We start from the raw sequence: 26,212 nt of genomic DNA on the forward strand, positions 1-26,212 counted from the left end.
TTTATGTAAATATCATTTTTATCATTTGAAACATCAAGAAAACGTTTCAACAAAAGATCCAGATTCTTTTCTTCTTTACCCGAACAATAAAAACGTTTTCGACCATTTTATCACAGTAAAACTTAAAAACTATTGTCAAATAAAATTTATAAAACCACCGTTAATCATCTCCATTTCATACTAACATATTCATATATTAAATCTTGAATAACTTATTATAAAGCAAGTTTAAATTCACCATTTCTTTTACCAAAACATAACATTTGTTTTTCACCAAATTCGATTATTCCTTGGCCGAAAAGAGACATAGGATTGAACCAAAATACATACTCAAATCCTATAAACCTACTCAAACAACTTAATCAAACTCAAATCGAAGAGACATACCTTCATTTCTAAAATAGCTTTGAAAACCTTCACGAACTTCAAACCCCGATTTCTCTTTTGTTTCCCCAACCTTTCTTGCACTTTTTTGTAAGCATTACACTCTATTTCTCATGCCTTTATAATGCCCGAGTTTGTAACCTTTCTAGTAAACCCAAAAGTCCAAATTTATGACACTAATCAAAGTGATGAGTTTTGGAATTAAAATTCCATAATTTCTCTATTTAGTGCTACTTAATCACCATTATATTATTTTAATAATATATCCAAATTATATATATTTATACATTTTTTTTAGTTTGAGTTATCACAATACATATCTTGTTCATATATCTATCTCGGTTACGTTATTTTGAGATTCGCAACTATTGTGTCAATATAATTTAGTAATGTTTACAACATGTGTGTTTTTATGTGTTTGTGTTGTTGTAGTTCAAATGAGAACTAATTAGTATGTGATATGTGGGAATGAGTTATTGACCAAAATGACCATAATGATACGATGAACACATCACACATGTACCCAAAACAACCACAAACCTTGCGATTGCATGGCCACTAACTCGCTAGGATCTGTTTCCCACATATATGTGCTCGCTAACCATTTGTGATATTACTTAATTTGCAATTCAGCTTCATATCTAATATATGTAGAGATTGCAGGAATTGTGATCGTGAGTTCGTGATGACTTTTAAATATTATATTATATTATTTATATCTAATATTTGTATGGAACCAATATCAGATAGGGTATATCAAAGTAAGTTTTTTAAATCCGCAAATAATTTCACATTAGAAATAACCGATGATGAATATGATGATACTCTATATATGGTCGCATACATGAAAGTATGTTATTTGAATCCTCAAAACCTTCATCTATAATGTCACTCACGTTGGTTTCTACATTCACGTTTTGTTCACAATCAAACTGTTAAACATCTTTGATTTGTATTGTTTTTTATCTGTTGGTTTTGATAAGGTAAAACAAGTAGCTTAAAAAGATCACAAAAGGGAAAAAAGAACATATGGTGTAATATGAAGTTTTCAATTAATCATTATTGTTGCATGAGAAGACCAATATACAACTTATAAGGATTAGTTTTTCTATAGTCAAAGAACGATTTAGTTAGGAAAATGTAACACCTTGTTCCGAATCAATTCCTAGTCTGAGGCTATGGCTCGAAAATCGGTCATCATAAGGATTAGGGCTTTTGAAAAGGTAAGATCTAAGCCCATTTGGGTGCGGGTGATGTATTAAAAGTGATCCGGGTGTTCAGTTCATGTTTTGGAGCTTAGGGGTATTTTGGTAAAGTGTCAGTTTGGGCTTTTGTGGAAAATAGACTTTCGTTCGGAAGATCTTAAGAAAGGTAAGAGTTGATAGAAGTGTAGGACTTCTCGTCACCTTTCCGTGGATATAAGGATTGTCAGAATCGGGTTTATAACGAAGAAGTAATGGCCTTCGGAAGTTTCGTGGTTTTCAGGCTTAGCCGATTACGCAGGGCGTACACAAAGCGTACGAGGGGCGTACTAGTGAAGAAGGTAGTACGTGGGGCGTACTTTTGAGTACGTTGGGCGTACTGACCAGGATGGTCGCGAGTGTTCCTCGGAGTACGCTGGGCGTACGCCAGTCAGATTAGAACCCTATTTTAGGGTCTTGGACCCTATTTAAGCTCCTTATCTCGTAACCTAACCCTAATATCTTCAGCTTCCACCCCTATAAACCCTAGAAATCGACCCTTAGCCCTCATTTGAGTGATTTTGGAGCTTAGATGGCCATTAGAGGGGTATTTTGGTGCTTTTGAAGAAGGTGTTCATTCTTAAAGACTCATTATAGAATATAGAGCTTTTAGATCCAGATCTACACCAACTTTTGGCTCTCATTTGAGGTATAAAGTCTTAAACTTGGTGGTTACTTCCTTAAGATCTCTTATGTTGAGTTTTTGGACCTTTTTGGTCCCAAGGATGAAGCTTTATGGGTCAAATCCAATTCTTAGGCTTAGGGTTGCCACCCTTGGTGCTATTTGAGTCCCTAAGGCAGAAAGTTGCCATCTTAAAGGTCTTAGTGGGTTCATGCATGAGTTAGGGTCACTTTTATGGAAGTAGAATGCCATTTTGGAGTTTGGGTTTGTTTGGGGCATGCAAAGTCACCAAGTCAGTGACTTTATGGGTTTAGACGTCAAGAATAGCTCAGATCTGAGATTTGGACTTGTTGGATCAAGTATTAAGCACTTAATGGATTTTGTGCATGAGCTGTTTGTACGTTGGGCGTACTATGTAGTACGTTGCACATACAGTCCATTTGCCTAGTACGTTAAACATACAGAAAAGGTACAATGGGCGTACGCTTTCAGGAGGGCATGGGCCATAGTGGACTTCGGACCTTTGGGCCCTAATGGTTTTAGGCTTGGATTTGCTGATTGTTAGGCCTGAATGTATCTTTGGGCCAATATCGGAATAGTTGGGCCTATTGGGCCCTAATGGACTTCATATTTGTAGGCCTCATTTTGGGCCAATTCTTGGACGAGGTTGTTGTGGGCCTTCGTGAGCAGGGTTATGGACTAAGGAGAATATTGGGCTTTAGGATAAGGCCCATTAGAAAGGCTCAGACCCAATTTGGAAAATTGGGCCATTGATGGTTTTATGGACATTATAGTGTTGGGCTTTTGTTTTGGGTTTGGGCCTTAGTTTTGAATCATACTGGGCCAGGGGTAGAATGGTCATTTTACCCCCATGCATGGATTAAGGATTATGCTATGGGTCCCAATTGCTAATTGGGTATATTTATTGGTATTGATAGCTCATGAAGTGGACAGGGCAGCAGCTAAGCAGCTAAGGATTTCATTCGGGAAGTGTTTGCATTCGAGGTGAGTCTTCTCACCATACTAATGGGTCTAAGGCACCAAGGTCGACCCATTTAATGTTATATGGATTGATAATTAGTTATGTGATATGTCGTTAGGACATTTGTATGGTAGTCCCCGGGGGGTTCCCGTGGCAGTATATTAAGACCATGAGGGGGTTCCTATGGCATTTGGTATAAGTCCTTGGAGGGTTTCCGTGGCTTCCTAGTATGTTTACTTGTTTAGCTCGTATGATATTTCCATGATTATTATAGACCGTGTGGAGGTTCCCACGGCAATTAGCGAAGACCACGTTGGGGTTCCAGTGGCGGCTAGTAAAGACCATGTAACACTCATAAAAATTTGCACCAATTTAAACATTTTAAATCATTTAAAACCCATTAAGTTATTACAATTTGTTTTCAAAAGAGTTTGAACATGAGAGTATCCCTAGAACCAAATCATAAAATCATGGAGTATGAGGAGCGGTACGATCACGCCTTCGCCTTGCCATGATCTCCTGAAGTACCTGAAACCAAAACACTACAACTGTAAGCCTGAAAGCTTTGTGAGTTACCCCCAAAATACCAACCGCATATAACCATACTCATAACATATCACAAAACAGAACAGACATGCATATCGAGTCTACAGTGTGATTGGTCCGCCCGCACCGGGCCTTCAATCCACCTGGTCCACTCTTTGAGTCTACAGTGTGACTGGTCCCCCCGCATCAGGCCTTCAGTCGGCCTGGTCCACTCTCCGAGCCTTGGCACGTCTGGACCGCCCTCTTGGGGCCTTCAGCCTATCCGGACCGCTCGTTGGCCTTCGGTCTATCCGGTCCGCCTTGAGTATGTTGGCCTACAACACAAAGCATGTCCAGCCTCAACCCAACCCCATCCAAACAACCATGTGCACATAAAACAGTTAATCACATAAAAATCCTCAGCCAAACAAACGAACAGATCATCCATCATAGCAACACCCTAACCAGGATACCGACCTAATCAGTCACTAACATAACATTACCCTACATACCAGGATACCGACCTTAACCAGGTCACTAACATAACACCATCCTAAAACCAGGATACGGACCTTAATCAGGTCACTAACATACCACCATCCTAAAACTAGGATACAGATCTAGCAACTCAAAAATGTATCAAATAAATACCCGGATTCCCATCCGATAAAGGGCCGGCCTTGGTGCCGTAGACCCTGTTGATATAGTGAGGATAACTCACCTTGCAACTGACGAACCGAATCATGAAAGCACAAACCCGAAGCACTGCCTCCAACTTCAACACCTATAATCATCAATGATCCAATGAAATAAATATCCGAAAATGACCATAATACCCTTGAAGGTCAAATTGGTCAAAGTCCACCTTCCTGATTGACTCTACTCGCCGAGTTCTCAAACTCAGAAAACTCTCACAGCACGACTCAACTTGCCGAGTCACCCCAAGACTCGTCGAGTCCAACGATCTCTGAGTCCCATCCTGTCCAACTCACTGAGTTGCCAACCGAATCACTAATCCGAGGCTTTAACCAAAAGTGGTTGGGGTTAGCGACCAGACTCGCCGAGTCCAAGAACAGACTTGCCGAGTACACGAAAATCTTTAATAGACTCGTTGAGTTGTTCTTCCAACTCGTCGAGGTCATGCCCATCTTCATATGACTTGCCGAGTCCACCCATGCACTCGCCGAGTCACTACGCGAATTAATGCCTGAAACCCTGGCCCAACTCACCGAGTCATCTCCCAGAATCACCGAGTTCATACGTCCATTCTCATAATCGAAAGATACATAGCTACTCCTTTGCTCCAAACAATAGATCTGGGTCCCTAGAGTGCATTAGCAACATAAAGTTGCTAGCTTTACGTGCTTCATGTCCCATAATTCCAAAACCAAGCTAGAAGGGAACTTATCTCATGGGGAATGGATTTTGCATAGCAACTAAAAGGGCTTTCTGCATATTTGATCCAAATAGAACTCAGATCTGGAGTTTCAACTCCAGATCTAACTCATATACCAAGATCTCATCACAATATTTCCCCACAAACCCTATAAAACTCCATGAAAGATGGATCTAGAAAGGAGAAGGCCAAGGATAACGATTCATTACCTCCAAAACGACCTCCCACTGAAGAATAAACCGAATCTCCACAAATCTCCTTGATCCAAGCTCCTTGATCTTCACGATCTCTTCATAAATCATTTATCCAAGCTCCAATTTGCTTCCCGAGGACTCTCACACACGAATTTAGAGTTTCTGGATCTCTAAGGGTGCTAAGGGGGCTGAGGGGAGGACATTAAGTCCTTTAAATAGAGTGCAAACCCTAAGATTATGGTTTTCCTCTTCCAGCACTCTTCCAGCACTGACTAGTCGAGTCCAGCCGCCGACTCGGCAAGTCAGGACACTTAATCACATGCCCAACACTCGCTTCGACTCGATGAGTCAAGAGACCTACTCGTCGAGTTCCTTCCTTAATTTTTCACATAACGCCCTTTAACTTCTTGCTTCTGAACTTGGGATGTTACAATTCTCCCCGACTTAAATTAGGCTTCGTCGTCGAAGCCTGCTGCAGCACACCATTCCGAATGATACTCCCACAATGCATCTACTGATCTCACACCGACCCAGATTCCTCCAATCGCTACTATAGAATCCTTATAAAAACCCATCTCTTCTCCTGTAGGGTCCTGGCAACTGCTTCAAGCCGGCCACCGGCTTCTTTTCTCTGATGACAACACTCATCAACTAAGTGCCACCCGATGATACTACCATATCCATGACTTACGCATTCATTCGCCGACTGCGAAAACTAGACACCATTATAAACCATCGGATCCTGGCCCAGTGTTAACCTGCTAACCCTTGCCAAACTGGCGCTACTTCCATCAAAATGCACTGATGGAAACTCATCCCATTTCCTCCCTGAATCAAATCCATTACCGTGCTACATGATAATACATTCCACAGCTTCTGAGCTACTCTCATGAACACCCATCTATAACGCATATACACATCGTACCTGGCCCAAACAGCCATGGGTTGGAAAACCAGACACGCCTATGATGGGTCCATCCATCCTTAGGATGGAACACCACCACACACACATACTCATGACTACAACCCTAATTGGACCCCAGGGGTCTACCCTTTCATCACTTCTGAACCCTCTGATTTGACATCAGCGCTAACCATTCCACAACCTCAACGAACATCCAACCCGAACGTGCTTCCATACAACTAGTACAATCTCAGTGCTTACTATCAATAACTGAAATACTTTCGATCATCCATTTACACTACTGCTTTCCCTTCAGATGGCCAACACTCCTTCCCGGAGCTACATACCTTTTCCTTCCATTCTTCCAGGAAGTCTACTCAACAACCTTTACCACATCCACAAGTGCCATGGTGCTAAAACTCCACTCTACACTACCCATGTAGATCAACTGCTATTCTCTAACTTACATACACTCCAAATCTGATCACATAACTAACAAGACCATGCACAACCTTTAGCTAACTCCATCATCATGATCAATACTTGGGGCCAAATCTTATCGATTGCTATTGCATGGAGACATACTCACTCATTCTCCGCATACAGGTCTACTAACATGTATAGAGTCTTCAGCATGAGTGGACCGCCTTACCAGGCCTTCAGCCTATCTGGACCACCCTCAGAACCTTCAGCATGTCTGGACCGCTCTTCTGGGCCTTCAGCTTGTCTAGACCGTCCTTCGAGCCTTCGGCCTGACTGGTACGCCCACCGGCCTTCAGTCTATCCGGACCGCTCAAAATTGTCGTACATCACCCTGAACCATTCTTCTCGGGAATCTCTCCCACACCGTCTGTTCTAGCCCTCTAAGGGTTCCGAACTCCAAGTCCATTCTATCAATTTTTTTTACCCCGACCTAATCCGAGACCTCACGTCGATCAACTACTTTACCTAAAACCATGGTATGTTCCCTACCCCATATGAATATCACCGGCTCCAACCATACCATACTCTCGGCTAATGGCACTGATGAATCTAAACAACTAACCCACCTTGGATGCTTGCTGTTTCATCTGAGAATTTTCCAATTCTCCCCACTTAGTGCACCAACTACTAACTACCGATGACAAACCGGCATGGATCGATCGACCCTACTTGATATAGTCCCCCTTCTCCATGAACTGGTTCCCAATGGAGTGAGCAACCTCCACAGAACAACTCTCCCGTCATCGCACATCCCGAACTCTAAGGAAGTTCGAATCTCAACTGAAGACTTCTCACATCGCAGCTGCTATTCCTAGCAGCAAAATAATATATCTTATCTTTCTATCATCAATCCTCCTGGACGCTAACCGACTACCACTCCTAACTACTAAGATCCTCAATCATACTACGAATCATGCGGGGAAAGGCAGACGGGTTTACAATATCACACAAATGACAAGATAACAAGACGGAAACATACCTGCAGGTGTATCTGGATCTGCCCTGGCCTCCTCTGCTATAAGCTGGAAAACACGCCCTTGAGCCCTCGAAGGCTCCGCTCCACCCTGACCCCCCCGGTAATCCTCAAATTGGTCGGTATTGGAGCCTGCACCGGTCTTCCAACAAGCTTTGGACAGTTGACCCTCAAGTGTCCAACCTGATGGCAGTGATAACAAATCCTCATATCCTGAACCGGGACCAACTGATGGCAATCCCTCACATAATGCCCCTCTCTCCCGCACTTGCGACACGCACCACCGGATCTGCAAACTCCGACATGACCCTTCCCACACTTCTCGCAAGTGTGGCTGATCTGACCTCCAACCCTAGAGTCAACGGTTTTGGACCGTTTCGGCACCGACTGCGACTGTACTGGGGCCTGCCTCTGCTCCCGTAACTGCAACTCAATCTCCAACTCACGCCGCCTGGAGGCCTCCTGTAACTCCAACAAGGTATCACATATTTGTGTGGACGCAAACTGCCGAATATCACTCTTGAGCATACTCAGATATCAGGACATCTAAGCCTGCTCCGAAGCAAACTCTGAGCAAAAAATCTCCCTCTCAGTGAACATCCTGGTGATCTCCATCACCGACTCTGAATCCTGCTTCAGTTCTAGGAACTCCTGAGCCAACCTCTCTCTCTCTCTCTCTCTCTCTCAACCCGCGGAACATAACGAGTACTGAACATTTCACGGAACTGATCCCACGAAACCGCAGCCCACTGCGACTCAGAATAAGATCCCGTAGTCAACCTCCACCAATCCTTCGCTCCGAGCCTCAAAAGGTTCAGAGCACATCTCACCCTTTGATCCGCATGGCATGAACACGTGAAGAAACAACCCCCGCGTCTGAAAACCATCTCATAGCAATGATAGGATCCTGAACTCCATCAAAGGTAGGGGCTTAGTATTATCGAAGTCCCAATACTAAAAACCTCGACCGGTTCCTCCCCCTACCGCTGCTACAGTCGCTATAGCTGCTGCGGTAGCCATCTCCGCAAGAGCTGCATAGTACTCATCAAAGTACTCAACCATGGTGGTCTTGATCGACCCAAACATCTCCGACAATTCAGCCCGGAACATAGCAGCAACCTCATCATGCAGGATCTCACGAATCCTAGCATCCAACTCATCCGTACTCATCTGACCAATGACCTCGGGTGGTACTGGTGCATCCTGACCACCCTCTCTTGATCCTGATCCCGAACCGGATCCTGCCCCGAAACGCCTCGTAATCGCCATACTGAAAAATATGCCACAAGATATTAGGCATTCCTCATAATAACCCCGAGAACTAGCTCCCAACAAAACCCTAGGCCTGTGAATTTCTTGATACGTGTATGGGTCATGTGCTTTCAGTAGTACGTGCCCATACTAACTTCCACACCTACCCATATTTTTATTAAGTATCACCACAACACCCTAGCAATAACATATACATAACGAACACTCAATCCTCACTCCTAGAGGAGCACCACTATCTCATAACCGACCTACTGGTCCCACAAAACCCACCCATCCATGAAACTTCCACCAACCCTGCAGCACTAGTGTATGCTAGTCATACATAACGCTAGACCCTATAGACTTTCGAATATCCAATTCTACCCTAAGCTCCTAATCATACAAGAACAGAACATAAGGCCAAATCAAACATTCTCAGGCTATAAGATCTTAATTATGTGTAACCGTGATGCATACACTAAATAACTATAGTAATGATGTCAATTTCATACAAAGGAAACCCTAGGCTAGTAGGCATCATATAATCGGGCAATTCTATCATGCAATTCCTGAAGATCCCTAGCCTAGTACTAGCATGTTGTTCTAACATATCACATAATCAAATAATTTGTATGGTATTTGGGGTCTACTTACTGGCTCTGGATGATCGTACCCTCTACATCCTCCTTTACTTATTTCGAAAAACCTTTTGAAAACCATTTTGAAAATCCCTCCTTGATTTGAGACTGGATTCACACGAATGTTCCTCCAATTCACTCAAACAAAGGCTCTGATACCAACATGTAACACTCATAAAAATTTGCACCAATTTAAACATTTTAAATCATTTAAAGCCATTAAGTTATTACAACTTGTTTAATTTCAAAAGAGTTTAAACATCATAGTATCCCCAGAACAAAATCATAAAATCATGAAGTACGAGGAGCGGTACGATCACGCCTTCGCCTTGCCACGATCTCCTGAAGTACCTGAAACCAAAACACTACAACTGTAAGCCCGAAAGCTTAGTGAGTTACCCCCAAAGTACCAACCGCATAACCATACTCATAACATATCACAAAACAGAACAACCATGCATATCGAGTCTACAGTGTGATTGGTCCGCCCGCACCGGGCCTTCAATCCACCTGGTCCACTCTCTGAGTCAACAGTGTGACTGGTCCGCCCGCACTGGGCCTTTAGTCGGCCTGATCCACTCTCCGAGCCTCGACACGTCTGAACCGCACTCTTGGGGCCTTCAGCCTATCCGGACCGCTTGTTGGGCCTTTGGTTTATCCGGTCCGCCCTTGGTATGTTGGCCTACAGCACAAAGCAGGTCCCGCCTTAACCCAACCCCAGCCAAACAACCATGTGCACATAAAACAGTTAATCACATAAAAATCCTCAACCAAACAGATGAATCTATTAGATCATGCAGCATAGCAACATCCTAACCAAGATACCGACCTAACCGGTCACTAACATAACATTACCCTACATACCAGGATACCGAACTTAACCAGGTCACTAACATAACACCATCCTAAAACCAGGATACTGACCTTAACTAGGTCACTAACATACCACCATCCTTAAACCAGGATACAGATCTAGCAACTCAAAAACGTATCAAACAAATACTCGGATTCCCATCCGACAAAGGGCCGACCTTGGTGCTGTAGACCCTGTTGATATAGTGATTTTAACTCACCTTGCAACTGCCGAACCGAATCACGAAAGCACAAACCCGAAGCACTGCCTCCAACTTCAACACCTATAATCATCAATGATCCAATGAAATAAATATCCGAAAATGACCATAATACCCCTGAAGGTCAAATTGGTCAAAGTCCACCTTCCTGATTGACTCTACTCCCCGAGTCAACCCGTCGACTCGCCAAGTTCTCAAACTTAGAAAACTCTCACAACACGACTCAACTCGTTGAGTCACCCCAAGACTCGTCGAGTCCAACGATCTCTAAGTCCCATCTTGTCCAACTCATTGAGTCGCCAACCGACTCACTAATCCGAGGCTTTAACCAAAAGAGGTTGGGGTTCTGCGACTAGACTCGCCGAGTCTAAGAACAGACTCGTCGAGTCCACGACAATCTTCAATAGACTCGCCGAGTTGTTCTTCCAACTCGTCGAGGTCATGCCCATCTTCATATGACTCGCTGAGTCACTACATGACTTAATGCCTGAAACCCTGGCCCAACTCACCGAGTCATCTCCCAGAATCACCGAGTTCATACGTCCATTCTCATAATCGAAAGATACAGAGCTACTCCTTTGCTCCAAACAATAGATCTGGGTCCCTAGAGTGCATTAGCAACATAAAGTTGCTACCTTTACGTGCTTCATGTCCCATAATTCCAAAACCAAGCTAGAAGGGAACTTATATCATGGGGAATGGATTTTGCATAGCAACTAAAAGGGCTTTCTGCATATTTGATCCAAATAGAACTCAGATCTGGAGTGTCAACTCCAGGTCTAACTCATGTACCCTGATCTCATCACAATATTTCCCCACAAACCCTAAAACTCCATGAAAGATGGATCTAGAAAGGAGAAGGCCAAGGATAACGATTCATTACCTCCAAAACGACCTCCCACTGAAGAATAAACCGAATCTCCACAAATCTCCTTGATCCAAGCTCCTTGATCTTCAAGATCTCTTCACAAATCACTTATCTAAGCTCCAATTTGCTTCCCAAGGACTCTCACACACGAATTTAGGGTTTCTGGATCACCAAGGGTGCTAAGGGGGCTGAGGGGAGGACATTAAGTCCTTTAAATAAGGTGCAAACCCTAACATTAGGGTTTTCCTCATCCAGCACTGACTCGTCTAGTCCAGCCGCCGACTCGGCGAGTTAGGCCACTTAATCACGTTCCCAGCACTCGCTTCGACTTGACGAGTCAAGAGACCTACTCGTCGAGTTCCTTCCTTAGTTTTTCACATAACACCCTTCAACTTCTTGCTTCTGAACTTAGGATGTTACATACCATGTGGGGGTTTCTCATGGCACTTGGTGTAAGACCTTGGAAGGTTTCCAAGGCTTCCTTATATGTTTATATGCATGGTTTGTGTAGTTGATATGATTTATGTGATTATGTGTATAAGACCATGGAGGGTTTCTATGGATCCCTTATATGATTGTTATGGCCTATCTGATTGATATGGTTTATATGGTTACGTGGATTATGTGGGGTATGCTCTGGAAAACTCACTAAGCTTCGTGCTTACATTTTTGTTTATTGCTTCAGATATCATCAATTTGGAAATGAAGGGTTCGGATTGATCGCAGTGCACACACCTATGATTTCCGCAATAAATGATTTTAGGGTGAACTCTGATAAATGTGTTACTTAACGATGTTTTGGAATGTTTGAAATAAACAATATCAATGTTTTGGTTATATTAAAAATGAAATTTTTACCCTTGATTTTTGGGTCGTTACAGAATATATAACCCAAAAATTGCACGAAAGAACAAAAGTAGAAAACTGTTTACTGTGTCTGTGTTTAACACAGTGTCCTTATAACATATTCTTCATATTTGCGTGTTTGTTTCCCATAATACAATAGTAGAAAGTAATTGTTCTAGATTGTCTGAACACTCACTTAGCTGGATTATACCTTGGTTACAGAAAAAGATGGAAGAAGAAGCAGAAACGCAAGAAAGAAAGAAAGAGGAGACTGATTTTGATTGATTTGATATAATCTAAACAGTCAAGGAGATGCTTTATTTATATTGTAAATCGTAATTGATGTCATTAATAATTGAAACGTAACAGTCAATTAAATATCAAAATTAAATGATAGATCAAAACCGAAATCTATTATTAATAGCCTTTAATTCGACTTTGTAACTGTTAAACAAAAAGAAAATAATTGCAAAAAGATCCTTAAACTTTTATGGTCAACCGGTGGTGCATTCGTACCAGCAGGATGCGCACTCACACACAAGTTCAGTGAACCCAAAGCCAAACTGGCTCGCATTTGCACCCCCTGCATGCGCGTGGAAGAGAGAGCATTGGTTCTATAAGTCTTAAAAAGGTAGCTAGTCTTTATAGTTATAAACTCATTTTCTTTTCATATATCACCAATGTGGGATGGAACAAAACCCAATTAACCCCGTTTTAATCTCTTTCAACTACCTCACTTTGACAAGTAATTTCTCATTCATTTTTAATCCGTTTTGGACATGTGATATATCAAAACGAAGGTATCACGGAGGATAAAAAGAACATATAATCATTTTTCCTTTTTGATTACATTTAGATTTCGAAATCCATGCTCAAAATGGGGAAAAACCCATTTTTGGAAATTGGTAAAACCAATTTTCCAACAGATATAACATATATGAAGTAAAAGATGCTCATAGCGGAAATTGTAGATAATCTTTCATGACTACAATATTCTCTTTCCTATTGAGATTATCTATAGAAATAGCATCATAATACTCTTTTGAAATCTTTAATAGCCACAATCTTCTCTTGGCTAATAAATATTTTAGGCGTTTTGAGTGTTTGAAATAAGATGCTAAAGTCCCTAACTATATCGGTAGCTTATAAATTTTGATATTTTCTATAACATTTAGTGGTAGATGGAGAGGTTTGTGTCTTCACTTTGTCACATCCAAAAAATTTCACAAAAATTTTAAACTTTTAAAACAATCCCAAATCATCAATTGTTTACAAAGATAGTTTTCCAAAACATGACAATTATCAGAGTTTCCCAAAATCACAAAAAAAAATCATGAGGAGGTGCACGATCAAACCTTCGCCTTCCCACGATCATCTGAGGTACCTGAAACATAACCCAAAACTGTAAGCCCAAAGCATAGTGAATTTCCCCCAAATTACTAACCCAATACAGAGCCAGCATAAACACAATAAACAACATGCATATAGAGCCTTCAGTCTGACTAGAACTCCCCACTGGCCTACAGTCTACCTGGTACGCTCACAGAACCTTCAACATGACTGGTACGCCACATCGAGTCTTCAGCCTATCTGAACCGCTGAACCGTTCTCCAGGCCTTCGGCTTGACTGGTACGCTCCACTGGCCTTCAGTCTATCGGTGACTCCCTAGGTCTTTTGGCCTTCATCACAAAGCAGGTCCACCTCATTCCAACCACACATACACCGTGTCGACACATATATAACACATAATCATATAATTAATCAGCCAATAACAAAAAGACAGATCTTACAGATCACTAAGCATAGCATCATCCTTATCTACCAAGATACAAATTTAACATATCACTACAGTACTCAATCATACAATATCCAGGATAACAATCCAAAAGGACCGGCCTTGGTGCCTTCGACCCAACAAGTACAGTGAGGAGCACTCACCTCACACTACAGAATCACATTGAAAGCCTCCAGCTGCTAGCTCACTAAAACCCCGCACTTGAGAAGCTTGCAATGTGATGGAGGGTTTTGGATCTCAAGTCTCCCACCAAGCTATTAACTTCACTCTCTTCTTGGTTCTTCAAGGATGGACCAAAACAACACAAATTTTTCTTCAAATGCTCACAGATGCAAGAATGGAGGCTAAGGGGACGTTTAGGGTTTTTTGGGGATTAAGGGACAAAAGATGAGGCCAACCCTAAAGGTTAAGGATGAATATATAGGGTGAAACACCCCTGATGTGTTTTGGGTAAAACAAATAAACTAGAAAACAATTCCTAAGTTCACATGCAACCTACTTTGGATCTATGTTTTAACTATTGAACATGCAACTTTGAATTGCAAAACAAGAACCCTAGAGGAGAAGGGCTTATTTCGAAATTAACAAACTAGGGTTAGGAGTTACATACCTTTCAATTGTTATAGCAAACAATTGACAATTCCCTTGATCTTGATCTTGATCTTCTTGGAAGCTTAGCACCACAAGTGTAATGCCTCTAATGGAATCACACCCAAACTAGCAAGAAGGAAAGTAGGAGAGAGAAGGGAGAGGGAGTATGCAAAATCTCGGCCTTAGGGTTTCTTCAAAAGAAAGAGTGACCAAAATATGAATCAGGAGGCTCCTTATATAGCTGAGGGATCTAGGGTTTAGGGGAAACCCTAGTTATCCTTTGCTTAGGGCCTAAGCAAACCCAAGGGCCTTATCTGGGACCCCTTGGACGAATTCTCTAGGGTTTCCCCTAGGGTTTTCGTTCACCTCCTTCCAAGGGGGTTCTGGAACCTTCCATTCAACTATCAGTTAATTGCATACTAGTCCCTGCACCTTATAATTAATTCTTTTAACCCCAAAATTAATTCCAATTAATTTCTGGCTAACAATTAATTAAACATAATGATTTCTTATTAATATATTAATCTTTTAACATATTAATAAATTCATTTATATTAATTTATTAATCTTATAATAAATTAATACCTCTCCTTTCATAATTTCCTTGTCCGGTTGCTAGGTTTGAGGGCAACCCAAAAGGACTGTGTTGCTATCAATTCAAGTACATACCAATTATAGTTATGGGCTTAGACACCTAATCCAACAGTCTCCCACTTTGATAAGTCTGTAACTATAATTGCTAGTATGCCTTCTAAATTTGACCAGCAAATTGTAGCTTCCAAAAAGCTGCTACCGAACTCTGACCCAGTCAATTACGTGTCCTAAGATAAGTGATCATATAATCCTTCGTTCTGCTAGATATCCCTAGACAAAAGACATGGAATGTAATCAACCTCTTTTGTCCAGAATCTATGTTTCCCGATTCCTGATTTGTGATGATATAGGACTTCTAATTGAACACATCAATTCAGTCCTGGATGGGCCTAGCACATAAGTCAACACCAAATCATCGAGGGGCCCACAGATATCGCTTTTCCCATTAGGGCAAAAGGAACGAATAAACATTAACTCATATGCATGTATCTTTTACTCATCAAACCATACATGACAATACGTTTTATAACACCAAGTTACTAATGCGTTTTCGTATTACCAATGTATAACCGACTTGCAAATTACAACTCATATATCTCTGTTCCAAGATTATAGATATTATCGTCTCAGTATTACTCGTTATGAATTCCATGAAGTAATACTCTGAGCGTGGGTTTATCCAATACTCAAATCTCACTCTCTGAGTACTTATGAACATTGCAGCAATTCTATTGCCATGCCTATCCTTAAACAATCTGCAATCCAATTCATGACAGTCTTAATTCACTACTTACTTCCAAAAGTACGAGCGACTGTGGAGTTTGAACAATCATATTATTCGGGAAGTAAAACATGCAAAATATGAAACACAACAATAGAGAATTGACAAAAGGTAGTAAACCCATAAATAATACTTTATTATTTAATCACCAAAGTTAATTACATTTACTTTGTTACAAGTTTCAGGACAAAAATAATCTAATTACTATAACTAATATCATCTTTCATACCTATGATCTGAGCATGTTGAATATGCTTAACCCTTCTCAGACCCTTTGTGAGGGGGTTTGCTGGGTTATCTTCAGATGATACCCTCTTTACAACAAGATGGCCTTCTTCTACTCTATGCCTGATGAAATGGTACTTTCTGTCGATATGTCTGGTTTTACCATGTTCTCTGGGTTCCTTAGTTAAGGCAACCGCTCCTTCATTATCGCAGAATAGTTCCATAGGCTCCTGGATGGTTGGAACAACTCCGAGATCCCCGATGAAGTTCCTCAACCAAGCTGCTTCTTTAGACGCTTCACTCGCTGCTATGTACTCTGATTCACAAGTAGAATCAGCCACCATATCTTGTTTGGAACTTTTCCAAGTAACTGCTCCTCCATTCAGTAGAAATACCTAGCCAGATTGAGAACGAAAGTTATCTCTATCCATTTGAAAACTGGCATCACTGTAACCATCTACTCTCAAAGTATCATTACCACCAAGTACAAGGACTCAGTCCTTTGTTCTTCGCAAATACTTGAGTATATTCTTTACTGCTGTCCAATGAGCTCTACCCGGGTTTCCCTGATAGCGACTGACCATGCTCAAAGCAAAGGCCACATCAGGGCGAGTACATGTCATAGCGTACATGATCGATCCGACAACAGAAGCATAAGGTACTCGACTCATGTCTGCTATTTCCTCGTCTGTACTAGGGCATTGAGTCTTACTCAATTTTGTATTGCTCTTGATAGGTAGCTCTCCCTTCTTGAAATTTTCCATACTAAACCTCTTTAGTACCCTATCCAAGTATGTGCTCTGACTAAGTCCAATTAGTCTCTTCTTTCTATCTCTCAATATCCTAATCCCAAGAATATAGGCAGCTTCTCCAAGGTCTTTCATGGCAAAACACTTTCCAAGCCAAGACTTAACTTCGTTCAAGGTTGGAATGTCATTACCAATGAGTGATATGTCATCGACATATAACACTAGAAAATTTACTATACTCCCACTAGCCTGATATACACACAAAACTCATCTTCACTCCTAGAGAAACCAAACTCTTTGACTTTCTCATGGAAGCAAAGATTCCAGCTGCGAGATGCTTGTTTCAATCCATAAATGGATTTCTCAAGCTTACACACTCTATTGGGAAACTTTTCATCGACAAAACCCTCTGGCTGATTCATGTAAACATCCTCAGCCAGCTTCCGATTAAGGAAGGCAGTCTTAACATCCATCTGCCAGATTTCATAGTCATGAAAGGCAGCTATGGCGAGCAATATCCTGATAGATTTAATCTTGGCTACTGGTGAGAAGGTTTCATCATAGTCAACCCCTGGGGTTTGTGTAAAACCTTTCGCTACCAGTCTAGCCTTGAATGTGTGTACATTCCCATCCATGTATGTCTTCTTCTTGAAGATCCATTTGCAACCAAATGTCTTACGACCTGGTGCATTATCAACCAAGTTCCAAACTTGGTTGTCATACAAGGATTTTATCCGCTTTCCATTGCCTCTTTCCACTTGGAAGCCTCTGGGCCTACCATTGCTTCCTTATAAGAGATTGGTTCATCTAAATTCACCAGTGTCCTATCACTGATGAATGTGTCACCGTCTGAAGTAATATGAAAACCATACAACTCAGGTGGCACACTCACCCTAGTGGATCTACGAAGAGGTAATGATTTATCAACTGGTTCAACAGGAACTGTTTCCTCTGGTTGAGTGCTAGTGTCATCTAAGGTTCATTCATTGGTTGACTCTTGAACCTCTTCAAGGTCAATGGTACTCCCATTGTCCTCTTTGGATATGAGCTCTCTTTCTAAAAAGAGTCCTCTTCGAGCTACAAACACCACGTTCTCACTAGGTCTGTAGAACAAATATCCAAAAGACTGTTTTCGGTAACCAATGAAAACACATTTCTCACTTCTTGCTGCTAGCTTGTCGTGAGTCTCTCATCTTACGAAAGCTTCACAACCCCAAACTTTAATATGTGCTAACGAGGGAACTTTCCCTGTCCACATTTCGTGAGTTGTTTTGGCAACCTTCTTTGTTGGGACAAGATTTAGGATGTGGGCGGCTGTTTCTAAGGCATAGCCCCAGAAATGAATTGGAAGTGGAGCACGACTCATCATAGAACAAACCATTTCTAACAAGCTTCGATTATGCCTCTCGGCTACACCATTTAACTGTGGTGTCCTAGGAGGAGTCAATTGTGAGACTATCCCACATTCCTTTATATAGTCGTTGAACTCAATGCTAAGATACTCTCCGCCTCTATCGGATCTAAGTGCCTTTATTTTCCTGCCTAATTGATTTTCGACCTCATGTTTAAACTCTTTGAACTTTTCAAAGGTTTTTTACTTATGTTTGATTAAGTATACATAACCCTATCTACTATAATCATCAGTGAAAGTCACATAAAATCGATTAGCATCTCTTGTGGTTGATCTGAAGAGCCCACACACATCTGTGTGTATGAGATCCAAGAGACCTTCACCTCTTTCACAAGAACCCGTGAATGGTGATTTTGTCATCTTTCCCAAAAGACAAGATTCACACAGATCATCTGATTTTAGGTCAAATGATTCCAAGACTCCATCCTTTTGGAGTTGGACTATGTGTTTCTTGTTAATGTGTCCAAGACGACAATGGCACAAGCATGCCTTGTCTACACTATTAGACAAGTCAATATTAAACACACTATTTCCTAAGCTATCAACACAAGTCATTGTTTCATACACGCCATCACAAGGTAAAGCTTCAAACACAAAACACCATTTTTATAAACAAAAATTAAACCATTCAAATCATTAAAAGAGTATTTAAAACCTTGTCTGAACAATGCATGAAATGAAATAATGTTTCTCGTCATCTCAGACGAATAGCAACAATTCAACAAATCTAATCTAACATCATTATTAAGCAAAAGTTGATAAACTCCGATCTTGGTTACTGGTGAAGACTTCTTGTTTCCCATGATCAAGTTTATCCTACCTCGCTCTATCTCCTCACTTTCCCTTAACCCCTGCAAATTAGAACATATGTGAAAACCACATCCTGTATCAAGGACCCATGAACGAGGAGATAATGAGTTATTAGAAGAAATAGTGTAAATACCTGCCGAAGATGGCTTCACTTTGCCATCTTTGATGTCATGCAGATATTGTGGGCAGGTTCTCTTCCAATGCGCTTTTTGATTGCAATAAAAGCAAATAGCTTCCTTTGGATCAGAGACATGGGGAATGGAAGCATTGGGCTTGGCTTTCGGGCCATTGCTAGATGACCCTACTTGGACCTTTTCCTTCCAGTTTTGCTTGGGAGGACCTTTCCTCTTTTTCCCCTTTACCTGTCCTTAGCTAGAACAGGAGTACTTGCAGGGGTGGGGGCTATACTTTTACCCTTCATCCCTGCTTCAGCAGTCTGCAACAAGTTGTGCAATTGGGCCAATGTCTGCTCAGTGTTGTTCAAATGGTAAGTTAAGATAAACTGACCATAAAAATCAGGCAACGAGTTCAAGACCATGTCAATGGCTAATTCCTCATCAAAATGAATGTTGAGCTTGACCAAATGCTCTATGTAGTGTTGCATTATTTGCACATGAGACACAACCGATTCCCCCTCTTTCATCTTACAAGCCATGGGTGACTTGACTACTTCAAACTTTTCTTGACGAGCTCTCTTATGGTACTTTTCCATAAGTTCCTTGTTCATCTCAAAAGGCCAGTAGTCCTCATAGTACCTTTGCAGTTCAGGAGACATCATTGCGACCATGATGCATGCTACTATGGTAGCATCATCATAGTGCTTCTTGTATGCAGCATACTCTTCGGGAGTCGCTTTGGACTCATCAAGTTCTTTGAGCTGCTTTTCAAGGACAAACTCTTTGTCCTCGAATCTGAGCGCCATCTTGATGTTACGCATCCAATCGTTATAGTTCGAGCCATCCACAACGACTTTAGCGCAAATGTTGAGCAAAGAGAAGTTGTGGTTGGAGGATGAAGAAGCAGAAGTGTTTCCAGGAGTAGACATCTGAAAAGAAGGATAGTTTTAGTTTAGATTTCAAGACACCTCAATACAATAACCCAAAGATATCATATCAAGGTTAGGACCCAACTATGACGATTTACAGCTTAGAAATGGGATGCCGAGATCCAAGTTCAAATCTCATAAAGGTAGGTGAATGACGATTCACCAATTCCACCATTAGACAACATAAACGAAATGAAATTCCTAATTCTTTTGAGATACATTAAAACTATTTAATGGCATGTTTTAATCTCAGATTATGCTATACTATTTGTGATTGGGATACCGAGGATCGCAAACTAGATGTGAATAACCATGCAAATGTGCTTGGTAACCTTATTGTCTTTATCATTAACTATTCATGTGCCGGTAAACCACACACGCTCCATCAAAATGATAATTATAAGATACCCATTACTACTCTTTATTAGTGCCTTTTAGTGTGTTGGTTAACCATACACGCTCCACTAACGACCAATAAAGCATAATGTGCAATTTCATGGATTAACATACATTTCACATTTTTCCTAAAGTAGCTAGAGTTGGGATTTTAAAAAAATAATGTTCTAGTAGTTTCTTTAATAGCATTATACTTTTAATGAGAAGTAGTTGTCCTATCAAATCCATTCTGCTAACGACCCTCCACTAATCAAGGAAGCGGTGGGTGAGAGTGGACACCCATTCAACTACCATTTTATAGGCAGTTTCCTTATACCCCCCTTATAGATTAGCTTCATGAATGAGGCATACAAGCGATTTGACTGACCATATTCTTATACATATATAATATTAGACTTTTAATTATAATATATATAAGGTGTTTTTTAAAACATTTTAAAACCCCAAGGGTTTATATAAATTTCGAAATTTAAACTATTAAATTTTAAATTTAAATAAACCATTTATTTAGATTTAATGTTTATCTATTAATTAAGTTTTAATTAATTTATTAAATCTCGTAAGGATTATCCAATTAAATTAAACAATTAATTTAATCCTAATCCTTATCCCACTAAATTTCAAAATATTAGGGTAAGGATAATTATCCAATTAATCTAACCAAGTAACAATTATCCAAAGCAAGAAACCCTAAAATGTCTAGCATATTTCGAAATTTTCAAGGGGGGAGGCTAGGGTTTTCAAAACCCTAACCCTAATTTCGATTAGGGTTATTTGGAGGCTAGGGTTTTCGAAAACCCTTTGATCCACAACCCTAAAAAAACGAGAAAAAAAATAGTCTTTAGGGTTTAATAGCTATAAACCCTAATTTGCAATTCAACAATTGTAGCAATTCAATTTAAAACAAACAATGTCTCTGATACCACTGATGGGTTTTGGGTAAAACAAATAAACTAGAAAACAATTCCTAAGTTCACATGCAACCTACTGTGGATCTATGTTTTAACTATTGAACATACAACTTTGAATTGCAAAACAAGAACCGTAGAGGAGAGAGGCTGATTTCGAAATTAACAAACTAGGGTTAGGAGTTACACACCTTTCAATTGTTATAGCAACAATTGACAATTCCCTTGATCTTGATCTTGATCTTCTTGGAAGCTTAGCACCACAAGTGTAATGCATCTAATGGAATCACACCCAAACTAGCAAGAAGGAAAGTAGGAGAGAGGGGAGAGGGAGTATGCAAAATCTCGGCCTTAGGGTTTCTTCAAAAGAAAGAGTGACCAAAATATAAATCAGGAGGCTCCTTATATAGCTGATGGATCTAGGGTTTAGGGGAAACCCTAGTTATCCTTTGCTTAGGGCCTAATCAAACCCAAGGGTCTTATCTTGGACCCTTTGGACGAATTCTCTAGGGTTTCCCCTAGGGTTTTCGTCCACCTCCTTCCAAGGGGGTTCTGGTGTTGGGTTTTGAGCAATCTAACACTTCCTAAGTGTGCATGCAACCCTAATAAACCTTGGATCTATGTTTTCTTCTAAAATACATGCAAATAATAATTTCCAAGGTTTCTTCCTAACTAGCATAGCATAAGGATTATGAATCATAAAAGTACTAGTAGAAATACATACCTTTTGAAGATGGTTGATTGTTTGGAGTTTGAGAGCCAAGCACCAATAGTGTGAATGCCTCAAATGGAATCACAAATCACCACAAACACTTGGAAAACTTTGAGAGAGTGTATACACACATAGAAAATCGGCCACACACACAAAACCACACTAGTGGCTATTTCATGCAACATAAGCATGTTTATATAGTGTGCATGGTTAGGGTGAAACCCTAATAACCCATGACCTTTCCTTTTCCAAGGATCCATGGGTTAAAAGCTCCATGGATCATCCATGGACTTCCATATAAGCCTAGCCCATTAACAAATGAGTGTTAGCCCACACCATATAAAACAATAGCCCACAATTTAATTAGTCTTCCTTTTAATCTCTAAATTAATTCATAATTAATTTAAGACTAAGACTAATTAAATAACTTCATATTAATATATTACAACTTACCATATATTAATAAACATATGTGTATAAATCTCATAAAATTATCCATAAATAGTTCGGGTGAAGTGCAACCCAAATGGACCATGCCGGGTCAGGTCAAGTATGTACCAAATAAGTTATGGACTTAGACATCTTATCCAACAGACTCCCACTTGGATAAGTCTAATAACTATATTTGCGTATGTTACTTCAGGAACCAACCAGCAATCGTAGCTCTCGAAAACTCTGTTGAACTATGAAGCGCCATTTTAGATAAATGATCATATAATCCTCTGTTCTCATGATATCAGCCGGACAAATACATGGAACAACGTCGTATTTATTGTCCAGCAGTTTGTTTCCCGATTTTCGATTTGTTTGACAAAGAACTTAATCGAACACATCAATTTAGTTCTGACCGGCCGGTACATAGGTCACAATAAAATCATCGAGGGGCCCAGATATCGCTTCTATTTCTAGAAGGAACAGATAAACTTCGACTCATATGCTTGTTCTACTACTTGTTGAATTGTACACAAAGGCACGTTTTATAACATCAAGTTACTGATGCGTTTACGTGCAATCAATGCACAACCAACTCATAGGTAACAACCCATATCTCTAGGTTTGAAGATTTATATGATATTACCGTCTCACGATCACTCGAGATAAATTCCATGAAGTGATACAAGTGAGCGTGGGTTTATTCCAATACTCATAACTTATGAGCACTCATGAATGTTGTAGCAACCATTGCTATGACTAAACCCATTTAGCCATCTACAAACTCGATTCATGACAGTCTTGATTCACACCTACTTCCAACATATGAACGACTGTGGAGTGTTTAAATAACTTAGTCATTCGGAAAGAATAACCTAGCTATTTTGGAAGTCAAAACATGCAAAGTGAAACACAATAATAATCGAATCCAATATGGTCTCAGAACCCTTTTGAATATAAATAGAACCACCTTTTATTTATCACCATATTGATTACACATTATTCATTGTATAATGTTTCAAACAATCAACTTAAGACTTGAATAAAAACAACAGTCGTCCCATGCTCCTAGCATGTACACTTTGTTTTTCTAAACAATAGTTATGTCATACTCCAAGTATGCACCCTATGTCTGTCTATGATCCTTACATTGTGATGTAGATCAATTGAACATGATTCCAATGATACTCATTTCACAATCCCAAATCCTTATTGTAAATGTGAGAATCCCCGATTCCTATCATTTACCAAAAAATCTGTTAGATTTTAAACTTTTATGCAATGTTCCTCTTGTAATGGTTATGCACAAAGTCACCAAAACCTTGTCACCAGTCATTACAGAGTATTCCAAAGAAGGTCAACTTCTATGGAACGGAAGTATCATATTCAAAGTACATTGCTTTGAACATCCTTCTTGCATTAAGGTTTTCTAATCTTACATAGATTGAATAACTTCCACCTATGGAGACATTTCCATAGTCCCATTTTGACTATCACTTCCGAACAAGAGTTACTTCTTGTCAATATGGTCCTTTTCGACAACTTACTTCCAACTTTCCCTGAGCAACCAATCTTTGGCGAACCTCAGATTTTCCTCGACAATTGCTTAATCACTTTCGTCATATCCAGTTCTAGACTTTTCCCTTCTCAATGCCTTAAGCATTTGGAAAATTTAGAAAAGATGAATATTATAGCACATGCAATCGATCCTATATCTGAAGCATATGGGACACAATTCATGATGTTTGACATAAAGACATGATACTAGACAAGTCTTTTTCTACAATATTTTTTATTTGCCATGTTTTCAAAATTTAACTATGAAGAGGGATGCCGTAATCATAATCGAATTTTGAAAACGCAATATATATAGAATTTCTTCAAGTTGAACCATTCCAACATAAAATTCATATATATATATATATATATATATATATATATATATATATATATATATTCTTGACTAAAGATGATTAAAATCTCAATCTAAGCTTTAGAATTGAAACGAAGTGTAATTTCCTCTCCCTTAATTATAGCAAAACAACTTTCCAACCCCTGCAACTTCACGAATTGAAACTTTGTTTTCTATAATTAACATTGCTAACTTGCAACACTAAACGTAATAATCATGCTCCCACTAACATGATGATTATCAGCAAAACACTTATGCTCCCACTAGCTCTGACATATTTCTAGAAATCTGCTGGACTTCTGAAATTTAGATTTATACACCCTTTCTTTGATAGCTCACATGTGTGTCTAAACAATTTTCAGGACTATGAAAAGGGATGCCGTAATCATAGTCTCAATTGCTTAGGCATTTGCCATTTCTCACAAGTCCATGTTAGTGTGCCGGTTAACCACACGCGCTCCACTAACGACTTTTGAAAATGCAAATAACACAATTGATATCTACGTAAAATCTACTTAGTGAAAATGTTTCCTCACCATCATTTTCATGAATCAGAGAGAAACCTTATGACACTTAGATTTTATAGTGTATGAGTTCCTATCCATGTGAATTTGTCAAAACCATAATCACAAGATAAGGTTAGTGACAAATTCAGCCTTACATGGATTAAACTTGTTCAATCTTAGTTTCTTGTCACCTTGATAGCACAAATCCCACCAATGCTTCCAAGTTAAACTCTGATAACTCACATGCAAATTCAACTTATTTGAAGTAGGTACAGAAATAAGAATTATGTCAACACGATAGGTTGCAAACCTTAAGTCGTGTGCTAGTGATAAATTACAGGTTTTACTCTTGATTAAATCTTGAAACTCTTTCAGGATCTTTAAGGCTCCCACTGTCCCCTTGACGTATAAGTTTCCCCAGTCAAGAACCATTCCTTGACAAAACAAATATTCAAGGGATAGTGCGGATTCTTATCAAGACTAATACTTCACACAATTGGTCTTAGTTTGTCTTTATCTCATCCAAGACATCACAACTTACCAATCTCAAATGTACAAGAGTAGAAAACATTTTACTCTTACATTTGACTAGTGTTAATAAATCTTCCTTTATGTCACTCAAAGTTACAATCTTGGAGTATGACTCTAAGAATTGTTTTAGAACGAAGTATGACTCATCTTCTTGATTTTAACCAATCCAACAATTCATGACCTCTCTTCTTAGCCATAACAATGCACTAAGACGTCCTTAGAGTATGAATTTGTGATATGGTTTCATAATCATTAAGATGATAATGAAATACGATACTAAAGTACTCTCCCATCCTTTCAGATTTGAGAAACTTTTATCTTTCTGCCTAATTTGATTCTTCTCATTTGTTTTGTCATACATTGTAACCTTTCCAATGTTACAGAATTATACTTAACCTTATAAGTATAATCATATTTACTAATCTTTAGTAAA

This window comes from Lactuca serriola, chromosome 8 (assembly GCF_051521515.1).
Source record: "Lactuca serriola cultivar US96UC23 chromosome 8, Lser_US96UC23_V15, whole genome shotgun sequence".
Taxonomy (NCBI): Eukaryota; Viridiplantae; Streptophyta; class Magnoliopsida; order Asterales; family Asteraceae; genus Lactuca; species Lactuca serriola.